At 39.7% G+C, this 19,244-nt stretch overlaps 2 protein-coding genes across 3 annotated transcripts in view; one reads left to right on the forward strand and one right to left on the reverse strand.

Annotated features, from left to right (window-relative positions):
- cacna2d4a (calcium voltage-gated channel auxiliary subunit alpha2delta 4a) overlaps nucleotides 1-19,244 on the reverse strand; it is a 98,146-nt gene that overhangs the window by 22,141 nt on the left and 56,761 nt on the right. The window lies entirely within an intron of this gene.
- Nucleotides 15,264-19,244, forward strand: part of lrtm2a (leucine rich repeat transmembrane protein 2a) — a 29,018-nt gene continuing 25,037 nt past the window's right edge. Inside the window, exon 1 of the mRNA XM_006780693.3 lies at nucleotides 15,264-15,838. The gene's annotated coding sequence lies outside the window, so the exon portion shown is untranslated. The remainder of the gene's footprint in view (nucleotides 15,839-19,244) is intronic.

Raw genomic sequence — 19,244 nt, forward strand, 5'->3', positions numbered from 1 at the left:
GTTGAGAGAATGATGGATGGATGAAGAGTGACAAGAGGGAGGGTGGGAAAAGGATAAAGGAATAGACAGAGGAGATGAAAGAGGATGAATTGATTTTTAATAATGTTATGAGCTGAAAACTCTTTTAATTTCAACCGAGCGTGGCTTTTAATAATAGAGCTAGGGAGATCAAGTGGTTGTGCTTGAGCATGCAGTAGTGTGTGTGTCTCATTCTTTCACATGTGTGTCTGCGTCTATTTGTGTTTGTGTTGTGGAATACAGACTACAAAAGAATTGGAGGGGCGAGATGTGAAGGATGGGGTGTGTTTGTCTTCAGACCTACAACCCCCTAATTCCACAGAAGTTGGAATGCTGTATAGGATGTAAATAAAAACAGGATGCAATGATTTACAAATCTCATAAATCCATATTTTATTCCCAAAAGAAGATAGAAAACTGAGAAAATCTCTTCTTTTAACAGCAGTCTGTAAGCATCTGGGAACTGAGGAAAACAGCTGCTGGACTTGTGGGAGAGGAATCCTGTCACATTCTTGTCTGATATAGGATTTTAGCTGCTCAGTTCTGGGACTTATTTGTCTTATTTTGTATTTCATGACATGCTAAATGTTTTGATTTGGTGAAAGGTTCAGCTCACAGACTCCTCTACTACAAAGCCATGCTGTTGTAGATACAGTATGTTGTCTAGTGTTCGCTTGCTGAAATATACAAGGCTTTCTCAAAAAGGAACATTGTCTCAATTGTCTCAGAAACCTGGATATAGTTTTCAGCACTGAAGGTGTCTTTCCAGATGTATAAACTGCCAATTCTATTTACACATATACACACTATTTCATCAGAGAAGAAAAGTTTTGAACTGAGCACTAACAACAAACCAAATGGTCCTTGTCCTCTTTAGTCCAGAGAATATAGCATCCATTTGTCTGACCACAGAGCAGTTTCACACCTTGACTCATCCATTTAAAATGAGCTTTGGTGAGAAGATCACTGCTTCATACTTTTTCTTTGCATGCATAGATCTTTAACCTGTGTTTGTGGATGGCACGTTGAACTGTGTTCACAGACAGTGATTTCTAGAAGTGTTCCTGAGCCCATGTACTGATTTCAATGCTGTGCCACCCGAGGCTCAGAAAAATCACAGGCATTCACTATTGAGTTCTAGCCTTATTCCTTGCGCACAAAAATGTCTCCAAGTTCCTACAATCTTTTAATGCTATTATATACTATAAAAGGCGAGCTATTCAAGTTTTCTTTGAGGAAAAGTATTCTGAAATTATTTCACAATTTGTAGACACAGTTTTTTGCAGAGCGGGAATCCCCTGCTCACCTCTACTCGAGAAACACTGCCTCTTTTCTGAGCTGTGCCGCTACTATCAAATAAATAACAAGCGAATATTTTTCAGGATACAGTAAAATATAGTTTCTAGTTTCTGATATAGTTTCTGTTTTCTATTGTGATTAAAATATGGGATCATGAGATGGAGCTGCACTTAAAAAAGATCTCTGCAGTCTCTTTAAATTTAACTAGTATTTTTTTTATTGTACTGGTAATAATAACCTACAGTAATCCATTAATACCTAACATTTCTGGTTAAAGGGTTAAAGGCTGATTCCACCAATGACCATTTTTTTGGTCTTACACCATCCATCTAGCCTAATTTAGCAGCGATCACTGAGAGTTGTATTTTCTGTGTATATAATTGTACGAGGGTCTGCTGTGCACCAAGTGACATAAAGTTACATCATCTGATGGCGAATGGAAGGTTTAGTGGGGAATTGTGGCATGGTGAAACAGTAGTTAGCACTGTCACCTCTCACCAATTAGCTTCTTGGTTTAAAGCCGTGCTGGGGCCTTTCTGTGTTGAGTTTGTATGTGTATGTGTGTGTTTTCCTTCCCTCAATCCAAAGCAATCAACTCAGACTACTTGGTGATTCTAAAATGACCACAAATATGAGGTACATAAAATGTCTGAAGAAACAAGAATAAAGTAGCCTAAAGTGTCATGGTCCTGGGTGTGAGCGACCCAGGATCCCTGAGCAGTTATGGACTTGTTATATTATATGTATTTTTGGTGTTGCTGCCCCTCTTCTCCATGCTTGTAGATATGAGTGTGTTTGGGTGTGTGTATGGATGCAGGTGTGTCTTAACACTTGTTTACAGGCGCCTTCAGGCCTGGTGGGTGTGGCCCTGCTAGGGGACTGGCCACATCCAAAGCCACACACCTGCTGCTGATCAGGGCTCATCGGGGGAGCTACTTAGGAGAGTCTTGGAGCTCCCACCGACGCGGGATCATTGAGTTAGACTCCCAAGTCAGTGTGTGTTAGTCCAGGAAGGACAGATCGTGTTTGCTCGCAGGGGTCAGTGTCTAACAGCTGCTTCCATTGTTTTCTTGCAGGAGGAGCGTGGAGAGGAAGGACAGCACGCACAGAGTGTGCAGAGTCACGACAGCGGGGAGAATGAACACGGACGCCACTGGAAGACGGTTGGCCACCGCCGACCGTGACATAAAGCCCTTTGATCAGTCAGTAAGACTAGAAAAAATGTAAAAAATATCAAATTTTTCTTGTCTTAATGAACACTTTCCTCTTTCAGTTTATAAACCACAATTTTAATTTTTGTTTTGACCTAGAGCAGTTTCATTTTTGCACTTTAGAGCCTTATTTACCTTGAATTCACACATTTTCACCTTAGTCCTGTGATACAGTGGTAAGCTATCAAAGGCGTAACCTGCGTCTTTCATAGTAGCTGCTAGGATAGACTTCAACCTGCCTAACACACTGTAGTGGGTAAGTACTTAAGAAAATGGATGGATGAATGATGACATCCACGTTTGGACTGTGAGAGGAAGCTGTAGTATCCAGAGGAATGAGAGAATGATGCTTAAGTACATTTAGTAGCAAAAAAGTTCAGTAGATTATTTAGATAAATACATTTTCTATTAATGCATGAATTGTCTCAGCATTGATCAATATACCAGCTTAATTTAGCTTTCACATTTGTTCTGGGCTTTGCTTTTCTATTCTTAAAATATCTCATTAACACAATGAAATGAATTAATGTAGGATGCAAAAATATCATCATTAATTTTGGCTAGTACAAAAAAAAAGCACGTTTTAACTATGCTACTAGCAAAAGTTAATTTCTGACCCTAAGTTCACGTGACTGATCACCCAGAAAAGCCCAGCGAACTCATTAGAACTTGTTTTTATTGCTGTGTTTGAATTCTTCCAGTTCATGACCTATTTAAACCTCTTCCTCAAAACCCATTTATGGGCATGCTTAAGGTTCAACTGTTAATATCTGCATAACATTATCTATCTTGTTTTAAGTCTTAAGAGTAAGTGTGCTTTATTAAAATTGCATTTGTAAAACAAGATTACTGTTTATCCGAACAAATGTCAAAAGACTTATCATGTCTTTTGCTTTAGTGCCTCACTGTTTCGTAGTGTCTTATACATGCGCATAAACACAATCAGTGTTGCATGAACACAAACACACACGCCAACGCTGACAAAGAGGAAGGTAAAGCAACACAAACACGCACACAGATTACAGCCTTCCCACTTAGAAATGGCATTTGTATTCTCCGTCCCTCTGTCTCCTTCACAAACAGACAAACACATAATTACAGTTTTTATCCACAAATGTCAAACATTCATCAGTAAGATGGAACAGAATGAGAGGCATTTCAGTCTTTTTCAGCCCCTTTTCTTTGTATCCACTTTAAAATGTGCTAAGTTATGCCTTTGCCTTAATCATTTGCTGTTGCATATCAATAGGCTTAAGCTTAGTCTATTTGCACAAACTAAGGCATTTCAAGATGACAAACAGCATTAAAACTCAATAATGAGAGGAGCAGTGCATGAATACAAAATAAAACATGAAAATAAGGAAAGACCAAAAGGGATTTTTATGATGATTTGAGTGAAATAATTAGCTAATTAGCTGCTGATGAACAAATCTTAAAAAAAGACCAGGATGTTTTAGGGCAGCATATTCAATACAAAAAAAAGTCTTGGTCAGTATTTGAATTAATTACACATGCATGCATTGAAGGCCTAGTGCGATATAGTGAGACAAAACACTGGCCTTAGTAAGGTAAACTATGAGAAAACACTGGGAGGCCATCATTCCCTTTTATTTTGAAATGTTACTGGAAATTGTGCTGTCTGGATTGGGTCTAAAAAGCCTAAACATCTGTTTTGTCTCCTGCTATTATCCTCCCATAATTGTTATTTTGGCTGTTGGCCCAGTACACAGAGAGACAGTAACTATGTAAAAAAGTTGACTGAGCTCAATACTGCTACTATATACATTTCAATTAAGTCTATTTTATGTCTGTAGATAAAGTAGATGAATGACTCTTTGTAAAAGTCGTGTTTAAGCGAGACCTCAGAACACCTGATCTTACCATGTTTGGGAGCTGCAGCATATTTTCTGCAGGTGGATGAGGGCATCCTTTATCTGACTAATATATCCATTCCCACATACTTTTTCAAGGATTCACAACCCTGACAAAAATAAAAATCACTCCACACGCTTCACACTGAATAACCTTTCAACCGAAAGACCAAAAATTACTGTTTGTGTTTCCCTAAAGCAGCAATGTTCACCAAAGCCTTGGCAGATACCATGACTTTCTGATGGAGAGTGCTCAATACAGTGATGTTGCCAGGCAACAAACTTTGTTCCAGCAAGGAAAAATGAGCAAATTGTGCTTGACTGCTGAGCGGTAAAAAAAAAGAAAGAAAAGTTTAGTAATAGTTGATTATAATGATCAATATGAAAAGAAATCCTAGCTGTCTGAACACACAAACAAGACACACACACGCAGCCAAGAAAGCCATTCATAAAACCATTCAAAACAGACTCAGGCTGATAAATACAAAGAAAGCTAAGTGCACCCACACCCACACACTCAACTACACGCATACACAACCTAAAACAAAGACACACATCCTTTTGACCTACTGATTGGCGGTTTCACCTGACCTATGATCCTTAAGCTTTTTGCAGTTAAGATACAGTTTGTTTTGTGGCAGCAATTGCCAAGAGAGACTTAAGAACACACGCGCACACGCGCATGCATGCACATACACACAGGCACACCTCTCTACTAATGCTCGCTAACCTCAGAGGAGTTGCTAGAGGCTGCACTGACATCATGTTACCAAAGCAACAGGCAGAGAATGGGGATTGGATGAAAGGATGATGACTCAACCTCCCTTCCTTGTATTCCTCCTCTCTCTTACCATAATCTCTCATTTTCTCTCTGAAAGTGTCTCTTACTTTGTCAACTTTTTGAAAGTCAAGGATGCAAAAAGAGTCACATGCATGGGCAGGGGGGACATTGTAGTTTTTTTCAATTTTTCAAAAGAGTGTAACGCTGGCACGTGCCAGTGTGGGATAACTAGCTTTGAATTATTCACACAAGACACACAAATGCCCACACAAAGCCACGAATTGAACATATTAAAAACAGGACACATTCTTGTGAAACTAGCGCTGCTGTCATAACCCTTAAATCTTAAAGCTAATGGGTAAGAAGCGTGTTAAATGAAGGACCCGGTTTGATAGAAATGGAAATAAATGATGTTGACACAAGCTATATGTGTGTGGACCTTCTAAGCTGGCGCAGCCCACCTTAAGTTAACCTAGTTTCACAGCCTTCTTAAACGAGCCTGTTGGAGGCACACTCACTAAATCATTCATAGAGGAGAGGCTCAGAAAAAACATGTTTATGTGTGAGAGAGAAAGAAGGAGCAAGGGCGAACTGCTGTGCTCTTTCTTGTGGTCTGTATGTTTACATGGTAGTTTGTGTTCAGAGCAGTGCTTTTTCTTTGCTACATATCCAACAGGAATTAAAGTCATGACATTTCGGGCCATTGATCAAGTCTGGAATTCAATTACCTACTCAATCTTTTATAACGTGAAAGGAGAAGACCTTGGTACTGGATGTGCGTCTTTTCATTTGTAATGGCCCCTCTTTTCTTACCTGACTAAAGAGGTTATGGCAGTAACTTAAAGGGACCTATATGGCCATTTCCACCTCCATGTCTTTACTCTTCAATTCTAATGCAAATAATGCTTCTTTACCTTATACTGAGCCTCGGTGAAGCCCTTTTAGTTCATCTACTGTCTGAAACCACCCAGTTTTGCCTCATTTTCCTTTAAGCCAGCTTTCATCTGATGGATAGTCCCTTTTAAGCAGAGGGTTTGAACAGCATGTGTGTTTACTGCTTGAGGTGAGCGTTTTAGGGATTTCTCTGCTCTTTGACTGAGCTTTGAGTGAGCTGTTGGCTCACACGGATTACTATTCATATGCTGACCTCATTATTTCAAGCTCCATATTAACATGTACATGTACACATATATATGTATATGTGTATATGACAGCAATTAAGGAAAAAAAAGCATGAAAAACATCATCTGTAAAGTTTTTTTTTTTTTAATAAAACCAAAACAATAAGGAGGCTGATATTTGTTACACTGATTTATTACTACTTTGGACAAAGCCAGGACTGCTATCATCCTGATTACAGCTCTCTGTCAGCAAACACATGAGTAACAAGTTATGGGCTTTTGCTGTAGTTTTCTGAATTGTCAGCTTCAAAACATGACAATATTTTAAGACGGCAAGGCCTCCGTCCCCTCTAGCTGTCCCAAGGTTTTAATGAATATGAAAAATGCTGTGAACCATGATGTTGTCATCATATCTCAAGCCAATTGAGATATTGGGTTGAGATATTGGAAATTTTGGTTCAGAGCACTAGATAGCACCTTCCATGGCCATCATGAAAACACCAAATTCAGAAAGATTTTTTTAGATGAATAGTTTTAGTCCTTAAAGTTGCATACAAGAAACTTAAAAGATGGCCAAGATAGTGTTCAAGGAAGCTGGACCAATTTACCCCTGGTAAGGTGTATGTTTTTTTCAACCCTTCCTTTTTCTACTTCCATGTTTCCTCTTGTGATTTCTGCCTCCTGCCTCTAATGTCTGTTTCCATCTCTCTCTAAGAAGACAGATGGGGCCTCTCCCCTCTTTATCTCTCAACTATCCCTCTCTTTTATCCCATATCTGTTTTTCTGTCTTATTGCTTTTATCTTTCTCTCTTCTTGCTTCACACTTTGTTATTGTCTTCACACTTTGTTATTGTTATTAAGTCCACATTCCTCTTGTTCTCCTTCCCTCACCACCATCTCCTCTATGCCCATCGCCACTCACTCTAACCCTTGTGCTCTCCTCTAGGAAATCCCTCTCTACCATCTGTCTGGCTGTGATGAATTCAGCCTCTTTCGGAACAAATCATCTTGGCCAAATTAATGAGACTCTCCGAGGGGATAAACTTTATGTGAGTGTGCGTGCTTGTGCGACTGAGAACGTGTATGTGCCAAAAATGCTTCATAATCCATCAACTGCACCACTTAATTTATCCAGTGACAGACAGCATGCTACATGGAAATACGTCAGAAACGGCCTTTGCACACATTGAGCTTGACATTTTTTTTTTTTTAAAGAGGAGGTCAAGAACCGTGGTGCGCCTGTTTTTGGTCTTCCTCACATGTTAGTGCGAACACTGTTCACTTACAGCCAGATCTTCCAACAACGATGTAAAGCTAGGGTGCCAAGCAGGACAGTTAAGGCACGGAAGTCTTTTTCTCCACACTGGCTCTGGAGCGTAATAGTTTTCCATTTTTTCATTAGCTGTTTTTATTTTGTTTTTAGTTTATGTTTTCAGTTCAGTCTCAGTCAGTCTCCAGCATGGGTTGGCTTGCTTAGTTTTGCTATAATTTTGTAATTTCATACAGTCCATATAAATATGGCTGTAAGTTTAATGCAACCCTGGCCTATAACTTTTAATTGATCTCCACGTCTGGAGGATGTTGATTACAATGATTTACCTCAACCGTTCTCATTGTTAAAAGCAGTCAATCAAGAGACAGCTTACAGATTCTACTTATGGAGTCCAGACTGCTTCTCATTAAGTACTCGAACTGTCCACACATGTACAAAAAATACAATTAGATACATAAATTAATGGACTGTGACAGATTTCTGTAATTTTCCCTCTGAAATTGATTTTAACATTAAACAGACAATATGTCATTTACAAAATTTCAGCTTTAAGTCCAATGGTTTAACCAAAGCACTGCATTGACCGTTCAGGAGCTACAGCCACTTTTTGTACATAGTTGCCCATTTTTCAGAGGCTTAAAAGTAACTGGAAAATTAACTAACAAGTTCTTCCATTGTTTCATGACAAATTCAGCAGATAAAGGCCGATTCTGCATGTTTAAATCGCATTTTTGCTTTATATAGATGAAGTTTTATTAGGCTGAAAAGCAAAAAATAAAGCCGTCGGAGAGACAGCAAAAACTTTAGGAGTGCCATAATCTACAGTCTAGTATAGTCTTAAAAAGAACTGACCAGCTGAGCAACAGCAAAAGGTTTGAAATCACCCTGAAGACAACTAAAGTTGATGCTTGCATAATTTGTTCGTTGGATAAGAAAATCCCTTTCACAAAGGTAAAGCAAATCAAAAACGAACTCTTGAGGGGCTGGGTCTATCATTGTCAGAGTCTACAATCAAGCAATGCTTTCATGAATACAAAACCGAGAGGGGTTACAAGATAGTAACACTCAAGAACAGGAAATTAGACTAGTAGAAAACCTCTATAAGAGTCTGCATAGCTCTGAAAAAAGGCAATCTTTCCATGAAACCAAGATTAACATGTACTTGAATGATCGGAAGAAAAAATTAAGGAAAAGGAAAGAAACAGGTCATGAGCCAAGGCATACCCCGTCCAGCAAAGTGTATGTGTCAAATTATGAGCAAATGTGGTGGAGTGGTACCAGGTCGCTAGCATTTACTGATAATGTGACCGCTGAGAATTAAGAGCATGAATTCGCAGGCGTACATGGCTATATTGTTGGCTGAAATTTAGCCAATACTAATTGGACAGTGCTTTACAATGCAAATTGATAATGACCCAAAGCTGACCAGAGAAGCAAGTCAAGAGTTTCTTAAGTGACAGTAATGGATATTTTTCAGTGGCCAAGTGAAACACCTGATCTCAACCCAACAGAGCAGCTCCTCAGTTACTGTAGATAAAACTGATGTAGAAAGACACCCACAAACAAGCAGCAGCTGAAGGCGGTGCTTTTGGTGATGTATTTGATGATGTCCAAGGGTTTTAGATTTCAGGCAGTGATGGACTGCAAAAGATTTTCATTCAAATATTAAAAATAATTCTCTTATTTAAATTGATGTTATCACCAATTAACCTAATCACACAAACTGAATGTCTGTGAATTTTGGGAGGAAGCTGGAGTACCCAGAGAGAACCCACACAAACATAGGTAGACCATGGAAACTTCACACAGAAAGGTCCCGGCCAGATGAAGGCAATCCTTTAGCTTAATTGCTAATCATATTAAAAAATAGTCAGGTGCTGCCGTTTAAAAGTGGTCTGTTAAGAAAGACAAAACGGCTGATGTTATTAAAGTGTTATTTGGGACTAGCACACCATGATGTTACCACTGAACAGGTACCCTGTTGCAAGGAAGCATCATCTATCTTTCTCTAAATCAACCCCTTAATGTCACTATGAATGTAAAGTATGCATGTCACCTTACCTAATTTAGTTAAAGGGTTGACCACAATAAGCGTAACAGAAAAAAATCAATATGAGAGGAAAAAACCTGTTAAACGTATATAAAAGCTATACTGTATCTATAAAAAAAAAAAAATAAAAAGGCTGAGGCACTGGAATAAAAGCCTGTCTGGGAAAATGTGTCTCAAGCCACAAATTAAAACATGATTGATTTTTTTATGGAGCAGTCCTCATTGACCATATTGACCAAAGAGCCATAAAACTGTCTGGCCACTATAAGGCTGATTCACGGATTACAAGGAAAAGCTGATGAATGGGAACAGGGACACCAGTCCAGACTCTGATGGAACCGTGAACATGTATAATCTTTTCTCTGTGTGCAAGAAAAGACAGATGGAGCCTTGAAGTTACTTGCTCTATGCAGGAACTAGTGGTAGAAGTGCTAAACGTGCCCAGCCAGACCTGGTGTTAATACAAAGGCTAGGGCCAATTTGTCTTCAGTGACACTCACCCAATAGCACAGTAAATTACGCAGCATAGGAGGAGGTAGCTGAGTGTGAGGAGATAGGGAAGGAGAGAGAGAGAGATACGAGGGAAGAGGGAGCTGGCATAAGAGAGCGAAAGAAGAAAAGGGGGGGTGATACTCCAACTTATAATGAATGCTACAGACTGGGTTTAAATTCATATATCATCAATACTGGAGGCAAGAGACAGCAAGGACTGCAGGGATTTAATTATGCCTACAAGATAATAAATAAAACAATATTCATGTAGCTAGAGAATGAATGCTTCTGTGCAACACCACAACAGGCATGCAGAAAACACAAAAAATACACTTTCCTGCTCCAAACCGTTTCAAGTAATCATTTTTCATAACACGTATTTCCTGCATCATTGATGGAACAGAACTGGCCATAAAAGTCGCCTTGGCAGGAGGTGCTGGCACTTAAAATGGATCCCAATGCCAGCATGCCTTTTTGCCAGACATATAAGCAATCCTAAAAAAAAAGAAGGATTCCCTTGGAGAAACAAATAAATCAAGCTTGCCTTGCATTCTTACCTGCTTTTAAAAAGCTCTTCCTTCTCAATCAATGTTGCAGATTTTTTAAATGAACTACCTGAGCTGCAGGAGCAATCACACTCTCTACAGTGTTGTTTATTAAATTAAACATTTATCAGAATTATTTCAACTTGCTTTTAAATATGTATATTATATATATATATATTACATGAACATTGAGAATTATAGCCACAGTGGACTCTTTCTGTTGTTTCAGAAAAGAGTTTCATTTGTAAATCCGGAGGTCTGGGACAAAGTGACTGTGCTGCTCTGGCGGGTTGGAGGAGACAAAAATTCTCAGCACCCCTGCTACCTCTTGAAACTAAACAAAAGTAAAAGCAAGCAACAATCGGCCAGGTGAGTCACACAGAAACAGCTATAGCTCTCACTCTCTCACCTCAGTGTTTCCCACTGTCAAAAAATCAAATAAGCTGGGAAACTAAAGGGGGGGGGGGGGGGGGGGGTATTTAACAGTCTACTACACTGCACTCTGTGTCATTTCATCAGATCATAATGCAGCAAACAGTGCTGCTGTCCATGGTTCTGAAACAACAGCCATACTTTTCTTTTTTACACATAGACTATAACGATTTTGTTTTCATACAGATTTTGTAAGTAACAAAGGATTGAGCACATATTAAGCCTTGATATTAGACCAGAGATTGGATTTTGCCAAATGCTAGTGCTGCTTACTTAATACCAGGGGTGCTAGCTGTGTTCACTACAAGATGGGTGCACGTTACAGTGCAGAGGCTGGCAAACACGTCAGTGATTTACATGCAGTAGTTGAATTTAATGCAAAAAGCAGCACCAATTGTGCTTCTTTGGAGAAAAAGTAAGAACCTGATAACAAAGATGGCTGTAAGATATGAAAGGTTTTTTTTTTTCCCTTTTCATCCACTGGGGATTGCTTTCAGGTTACATCACAGACAGGTGTCATTTCATCTGCTGCAAACCGCAAGGTCAATGAAAAAACAAAGTCAGAGTTGAAACACTCTGAATTTTGAGTGTAAAAATGGAACATGAGATCCAGTGCCACTGCAAGGGCTCACATCTCTGACAATACCACAGATGTGCAAGGCCATTGCAAGGATGCTAAGCTATGTATGATAATTAATGGGTGGTGCTAAGACAAAAGTCTGGCACAAGATACCAAATGTTTGGGTTTTGAGCCGACAGATGGATGCCTCTGACAAAACTGAATTGCCTTCAGTGTTCTTTCACTTGGTTTCTGAGTGGTGTTTAAAACTGCAGGAGGGGAAACATCTGCCGGAGAAAAATAAACAAAACAAAACCCCCCACAGTTTCTATTATTAACACTGGGCTTTAAGCACGATTTTTATATTTTATAACAACTGTGGCAAATTGTCCTTGAGCCTGGCACTAAATACCTGGCAGTGCCAAGCAGCTGACCCTGGCTGCTGACCTCTGCACTCTGGAGGGGATTGGCAGGACTAATTAGAGGACTAATTACTCCTTTGGGATTGCACACGAATGTGCAGACAAACACAGGAAGAGTTGTTACCACTGCTCATTCAAAAATAGAATTTCTTTCTACCTTTAAATATTTTTTAATATCACTCAACGCTGAGATAAAATTGTTTTGTGCAACAGCATATTGCACACTCCATGCTATTCCTGTCATTCTAGCCAATCATTTTTAATACCGCTGAAGAGCATGTCCTTACAGCCAACACTATCCAGAGCTACTGGCAGCTAAAATAATGATTTCTGTCTGCCAGTAACTACATCCATGTCATAAAGCCAGCACAGTGCCCACATTTGGACAGGAAACCAGAGAACTCAGTTGAGATTATTCTTGTAAGCGTGTGTGTGTGTGTTGGGCAGCTGACCAATCCAATGTATTAACCAGCCTTTGTAAATATTTCAGCCTGGCAACAGACACTGACATGTGCAAACTGAAAGAAGGTGCACAGTTAGATTGGATGTCTTGAAATCCATTTCTAATTGTTTGGTCCAACCTCCAGAATGATGTTCCTGTTTCTTCTCTTCACTGTTTATTTTGTTCATGGAAAAATTCTTAACAAATAGATGTGTATTTACACTTACAGCTTAAATGGTACAAACATTTGCACTCAGTTGGAAAAGTCTTTCTGTCCACCTGATAGATGTCCTTTCAAAATAAAATAACCACCCTCCTTAAATTCTGCTCTGGTCTTTGCCATCTAAGGGAAATGTTGGGCACGCTAGCTGCTTAATAATCAGTATGTTCACCAGATAGTGGCTAAGTATGTGCCAAGTGCACAGTGACCTTAACAGGAATGCTGCAAACTTTTACTGAAGCTGTAAAATAACAAGATCATAAGAAGCTGGAAGATGTTCAGATGCTTTGAGGAGCTGCATAAGGCGACAGTCACACAGACCTAGAATTTCAAAGGGTGCGACTTTTACCTTGAAGGCAAACAGCCTCTGTTTTCGGTTTGCGTCACACTTTTCATTTTCACTGTCAGTCGGCGAGTAGTTGGCGACTACTTGCACTCAAGTCAATATCTTACATATGAAACACCAATCTGTGGAAATCTGCTAAAGACTAAAGCAATCAAAACAAGTTTTTTTTGCGCATTTTTTTCCCACCAATTTCATCTAGCCACGCCCAGCAACAACTCACCAACCAGGTGGAGATTACAGAACTGGAGCTTATCAGGGGTTTGTTAATTGGTCTCTAGGCCTGTATGAGTGAGGTCTAACACTGTAAAAATGTCACAGAGTGGCCCAATGCACTTGGTATCAGCTTTATATTCCACAGTCCTTTGCATTGCACAGTTATTCAAATGTTGCTAATTGGAGCCTAGTCTTTTTATTAGAGGGATGATATTATCAGCTCATATTAGCTAGTTTGCCCACCAAAGGCCAAGAGTCTGCAGAGCCTAAAAACTAAACTTAATAAGTACACATAAGTGTTAGGGAAATCTTTTTATATTTCATGTGTCTGAAATAAAAAAAAAAATCATTGGTCAGTATTGGAATATCAGGTTTTTGAATAACCAAATATCAGCATCAGTGCATTGGTATTAGCATCAGTATTAAAAATCCTGTATCAGCTGGGCTCTATTGGAAATATCCAAAGACAGGTGCAGCTTCAACATGAAATTTTAGACCATTTGTTCCCGGAAAGGTCAAAGTTAAGGATCATCTCTGAGGTCTGGTCTGGTTGGTGTATAATATCTATTTCAGCCATATTTGCCAAATAAAAACAGTAAAAATCAGTCATCGGTGGCTTCCAGCATGTGGAAAAGAAAGAGAGGATGAAAACCCCCCTCTGTTAACAATGCCAGTCCCTTTAGTGAAAGAGAGAGAAAAAGACGCTTGGCTCATGAGCGATTTTGGTTCAGTTTCTTATGGAAACAACTCGTCTCTCATTTGAACACTGAATCTGAGCCAAGCGATTCACATGCTCATTAACAGCACAATGTGTGTGTGTATGTGTGTGAGAGAGCTATGATTCAAGCCATGTGAGGAAACAGCCAAGTAGTTATATGCTGTGTGCAAACAAACACACAGTCGCCCCACCAGTTCATACCCTACTCCCGCTTTACAAACCACATACTGTCTTACTACCACCTGTCTTAAACTTGTCAATGATATCTTCCACCAAAATGCTTCTCACAATTATTCACAAAACACTGCACAGGCATGCATAAACCTATCTAGTTTAATCTATCTAATTTACCTAAAAATGGACTGCTTTATCTCATGAGGATCACAGTTCTGTCCGTGAGATGTAAACAAGGACGCACACACCAGTGCATGTGCTCATACAGCCACATGCGCACACACAAACACAGCCGTTACGAGAGCTGCCACAGGGAATAGGATGAAAATGAAAGCTGAGAGAGGGAGACGTGAGGAGGAAAAAAAATCGAGGGAGGAGAAAAGCCCATGTGGCAGAGGGAGATTCTCATCTTTACTGAAATCAGCTGATCCCTCCCTCTCTCTCTCTCTCGCATCCTCCCTCGCTCCACCGCCACAGCTTTCTCTCTCAAATCTTTCTTCCCGTTCCCCTTCCATCAACCTCATCCCACCGTGTCCTCTGCCTCCCTTTTCTCCTACCTAGCTTCCTTATTTATTTATTTTTCGCACCCTCTTTCACATTTCTCCCAATGCCTTCCACTCCACTCTCTAGTTTCTCCTCACTCTTTTGCTCTGTATTTTCCCTTATCTCTCCTTCAGCTTTCACTCGTTCGTATTATCACGCACTCTGTATTCCACCTCCCTCTTCTTCTCTCTGTCACTGTGGGAGAGCTGCAGGCAGACAGAGGCAGCATACACTAATGTTACTATATTTGACAAGGCACACACACACACGCACACACGTACATTCTCCTGCCACATGCACGGCTGCACACACGTACCGTAAAGAAAAACGGGGGAGGTGGGAGTATCGAGACACACACACACACACACACACACACACACACACACACACACACACACACACACAGTCTAACAAAGGCGCACCGGAAAGACAACCCTCAAGTGTACATCCATGGATAAACACACACACACGCTCCGACGCGTGCTGAGTGCAGGAATCACAAACATAGCGACACAGAAGGGGTAGCGCATGACGCCAGCAACCTAACGCCGTTGCCTCTCTTTCTATCTCTCTCAGACACACACACACACACACCGTCTCTCTCTTTTTCACACATACTCACGCCTCTCAGACACACGGCAACACGCAAGCCAACGAGCAGGACAGCGCTGGACATATCATTCATATACGGAACAGATCTTAAGAAAAGGATTAACTATCTCCATCCCTCTCCCTCTGAGGATCTTAGCCTCTCTTACCTCCTCTTGTTCCTCTAAGCCTTTCTTTACCTCTGTTTTTTTTTCTAAAATCCTCATCATTTTTTTTTACACAATCCGTCCCTTCACAATTTATCGGTGGGTTGAAGGGAAGCTGGAGGAATTGTCTTTATTCAGAGAGAAGGATTAATCTTACATTATTCATCTGACCAGGATCTTGAATGTATGGATTTTCTTAGTTGTAGTGGTGACAGCTTTTCTTCAATTTTTTTGTCCAGTCAGAAATTTTTGAGCTTTATTTCTTTTCTTCTTTTTTAAATAATATTTTTTGGACGAATGGCTGATTGCAGAAAGCCATAAAGCTCGTGCTGTCCGAGATATTTGGTCAAAAGGTAAGTCTGGTTGACGGTGTTCACCCCACTCATTCATTTCTCTCTTTTTTTGACTGGAATTGAATATTTATAATGTCAAACAAAGTACACTGCAGAAAGAAAGAAAATTACATTTGTGTTTTTCTTGAAACATATGGGAATTTTAGACGGGGCCAAAAGTGCATGCTGTGAGGAGCTGGAAGCCGTAAACGTCAGCCCTCGGGCTGTTTCCTGGACACACACTACACATTGACAGGAATGCCTAGGATGTGGTTTTGGGCCAAAGCTTGCAGGGGTGGGCAGTAGAAAAGTATGAGAGTTATGATTCATGGCATGTTTACTATAACAGGATATTCCTTCATTTCCTTTTTGTGAAAATACCTTAAAAACTATTGCTGTGCTGCAGTGCTGTGGAGTAAATCTGGCTGTCATATTATAAAACATGTCTTAGTGGGCATGAACAGTAAATATTATGGTCTAAAGATCTCATAATATGATGATAGAGAACAGTAAAGAAACTGATATTCCCTCTGAAATGATTGCAAAATAAATGAATAGAAACTGTTGCTGGTAAAGAGGCTCCTGATGAATCATCTATTGAGATACAGCCTTTGGGAAATACACTGTAGCCTTTGTAAATATGCCAAATGCTCCAACCACAGATATAGTAAAAACTAACTGCTACAAGTATCTGAAGGTGTATATTCAGTCCAATCAAATTAGTGAAAAAACTAATGTGAAAAACACCATCCATCCATGCATCCATCCTCCTGATTTAAAGTTAAATGCTCTAAAGCTTATAAAGTCAAAACTGTTTCAATTGGACAATGCTGCTTGCTCAAAAGTCTCATGCATAACCTAAAGTCACATGATCTACAGGTCTGACTTTAGCCAGTACATCACAACCGCTGCACATCATCCTGCTATTTTTGCAGCCCTTTCTTAATGCACAGTACAGAATATAAGCAAACCTGCTTTAACTCTTGAAATGATCTATGCTTACTTGTTTTTTATACTGTACCTTCTACATGCTGTGATCTTACACTGCTCCAACAGTTTAATGGAAACTTGGTTGAACATTTCTTCAGTACTTTCTTTTCATGACCTTCACAATATCTTATGTAATATTAATCAATGTAGAGCCCTTGATAGATGCCATTAAATGGCATTGCGTTAATTCTCACTCAGAGGCCTCTGGGTAGTGTGTTGCTGTTTTTACCTGCTTTATAACACTTCACGGGCTCTAATCTCTTTTCAGATGGTGTGATGTAAGAGCGATTAGCTCGCAATAGCTGCACTGTGATTGTATGATCATGCAGTAGGTGTGAGGTTTCATCACCCTTTTGTGCCTCTCTGCTTTAGTTAAAAATGAATGAAAACGGACTATTTTCCAAGTACCACCTTCTGACATCATTCTAGAGAAAACAATTATAAAACTAATGGATTATGTGGCTGCACTAGTTTTGTATGTCTACTAAGAAACATGGCTAACAATTGAGGCCAGTCTGGGGGCTTATGTGAAACCACTCATTAAATGATTTAGATAATATCAGCTGCAAAGGATTTAATGAGTCTAGGCGATATTAATGATGCACTTAACTAAATGACAAATTTTACTCTTAGCCTCTTACTCCTAAACGCTACTGTCAGATCTGGGTGGTGTTCAAAAAAAATGAGAGTAGCCAAGATTGTATGTGATATTAGCAAAAACTGATCATTTACACAGAATAAAAGTAAAGAAAGCAAAAAAAAAAAATCATGACATAATATACAGTTACAATACCAAGACAATGAGTGTAAATAAAAATAGCTGTCAGCTGTCCAAATCCATCTGAAGCATAACTGACCATCTTTAGCAGGTTCTGTTTATCCAAAGCTGAGGGACACAAGTCTGAAAAAGTTTTGTGTTGGAAAGAATTTTCCTTGACCTTGACATGGTGTAATATCGGTTCCATACTTATTAAAATCAACAGCATATGTTCAGTGAAATTCAACTCTTGGACAGAATGGTATTCATATGAATGTTCAACATGTGGCTGCATACCTACATGCATGTGTTATAATATATCTGTACATATAACTGTACCATGCGCCTGTCAACACATACAGTACGTTGCTCTTTTTGTACAGCTACTGACGTGTGGTTAGGCGTGTGTGTGTGTGCCATGTTGCCCCAATCTCTTCCCTCTCCAGTGTAACAAAGCCATTAAAAATTGATTTAGGGAGCTTGGCTGCTTGGCGCTGCCTTTGTCAGCAACCTGCACGGTTACACGCACATTTAACAATGTATTTGCACTCAAGTGTTTTTCATGATTTTGTATTCCCTGTTATTTTTGTATGCATGTCTGTGTGTGTATATAAGAGATTTAAAAGCATGGCTTTAAGTCAGGGATGTCAAACTCATTTTACATGGCGGGCCACGTCCAGCCCTCTTTGATCGTGAGTGTGCCGGGCTGGTGAAACTCTCCTTTCTGTCAATATGAAGAAGTTTGGCTTTACATTTATGTTTAGTAGACCCACTGTTAAAAACAGAATTGTGTACACTAGTTTATCTGTTGCTTAATTACTGTGGTCCAGTATGGATGGCCACGTGGGAGCTCTTTATCAGCCAGAAAAGCTGTAAAACTTATTAAAATACAATTTAAAGCCCAGAATTTATGCCCTCCCTCTTATTTTCCAAAATCATCCAGTGGGCCGGTTTGCATGCCCTGAGCCTTATGTTTAACACCCCTGTTTCAAGTGAATAATTTGGCTATTTGCTCAAAATCTACACACCTACATCCAAACAGACATAAACGCACACAGATATATAGAAATGAAGCTGGATGACCTCCAGCTGAACCCACTAACATGACATATCACGAATGATTAAAGCTCTTGTCAAGGTGTTTAAGTTGTCTCATTGCAGATGGCCACAGTGTAGAAAAGAATTGATTTATTGCTTACTGCCTCTTGTAGCACTGAGTATCTGTGTTGTACATTATCCATTTGTTCTGCATCCTAAAGCATTTGTGCACATTTGCTATGGAGACATAAGACATGGATGGTTTGAGCTCAAGATGGCAAAAAATAAACATGTCTAGCTACTGTAAAAACATCACTCAGACATAAGGTTTGTTCCGATTCTTTAAGTTGCTTTGTTACATGAGCTGATAATCTTGTGGAGGACACATATGCATGTCCTGGAAATTGATTAGCAAGATCACAAAGTATAAACCTGTCAAGCATGAATGAAGTTAACTCGCTTCCTCACTATCAACAACCTCCTGCCATAAATGAGAGGAGAAACACAATCTGCCTGAATTATGTGTCTGCCCCAAGGCATGTGGTCAAACTGCATAAAGTCTCTGCGGTATGCAACTGCAGCCTGAGTGAGTACAGCAAAGAGTTAGTGACAAAAGTAGAATGTAAAGAGGAGAGGAAGAAG

Source organism: Neolamprologus brichardi, chromosome 17 (assembly GCF_056152115.1).
Source record: "Neolamprologus brichardi isolate AB-2024 chromosome 17, ASM5615211v1, whole genome shotgun sequence".
In the NCBI taxonomy this organism is placed as follows: domain Eukaryota; kingdom Metazoa; phylum Chordata; class Actinopteri; order Cichliformes; family Cichlidae; genus Neolamprologus; species Neolamprologus brichardi.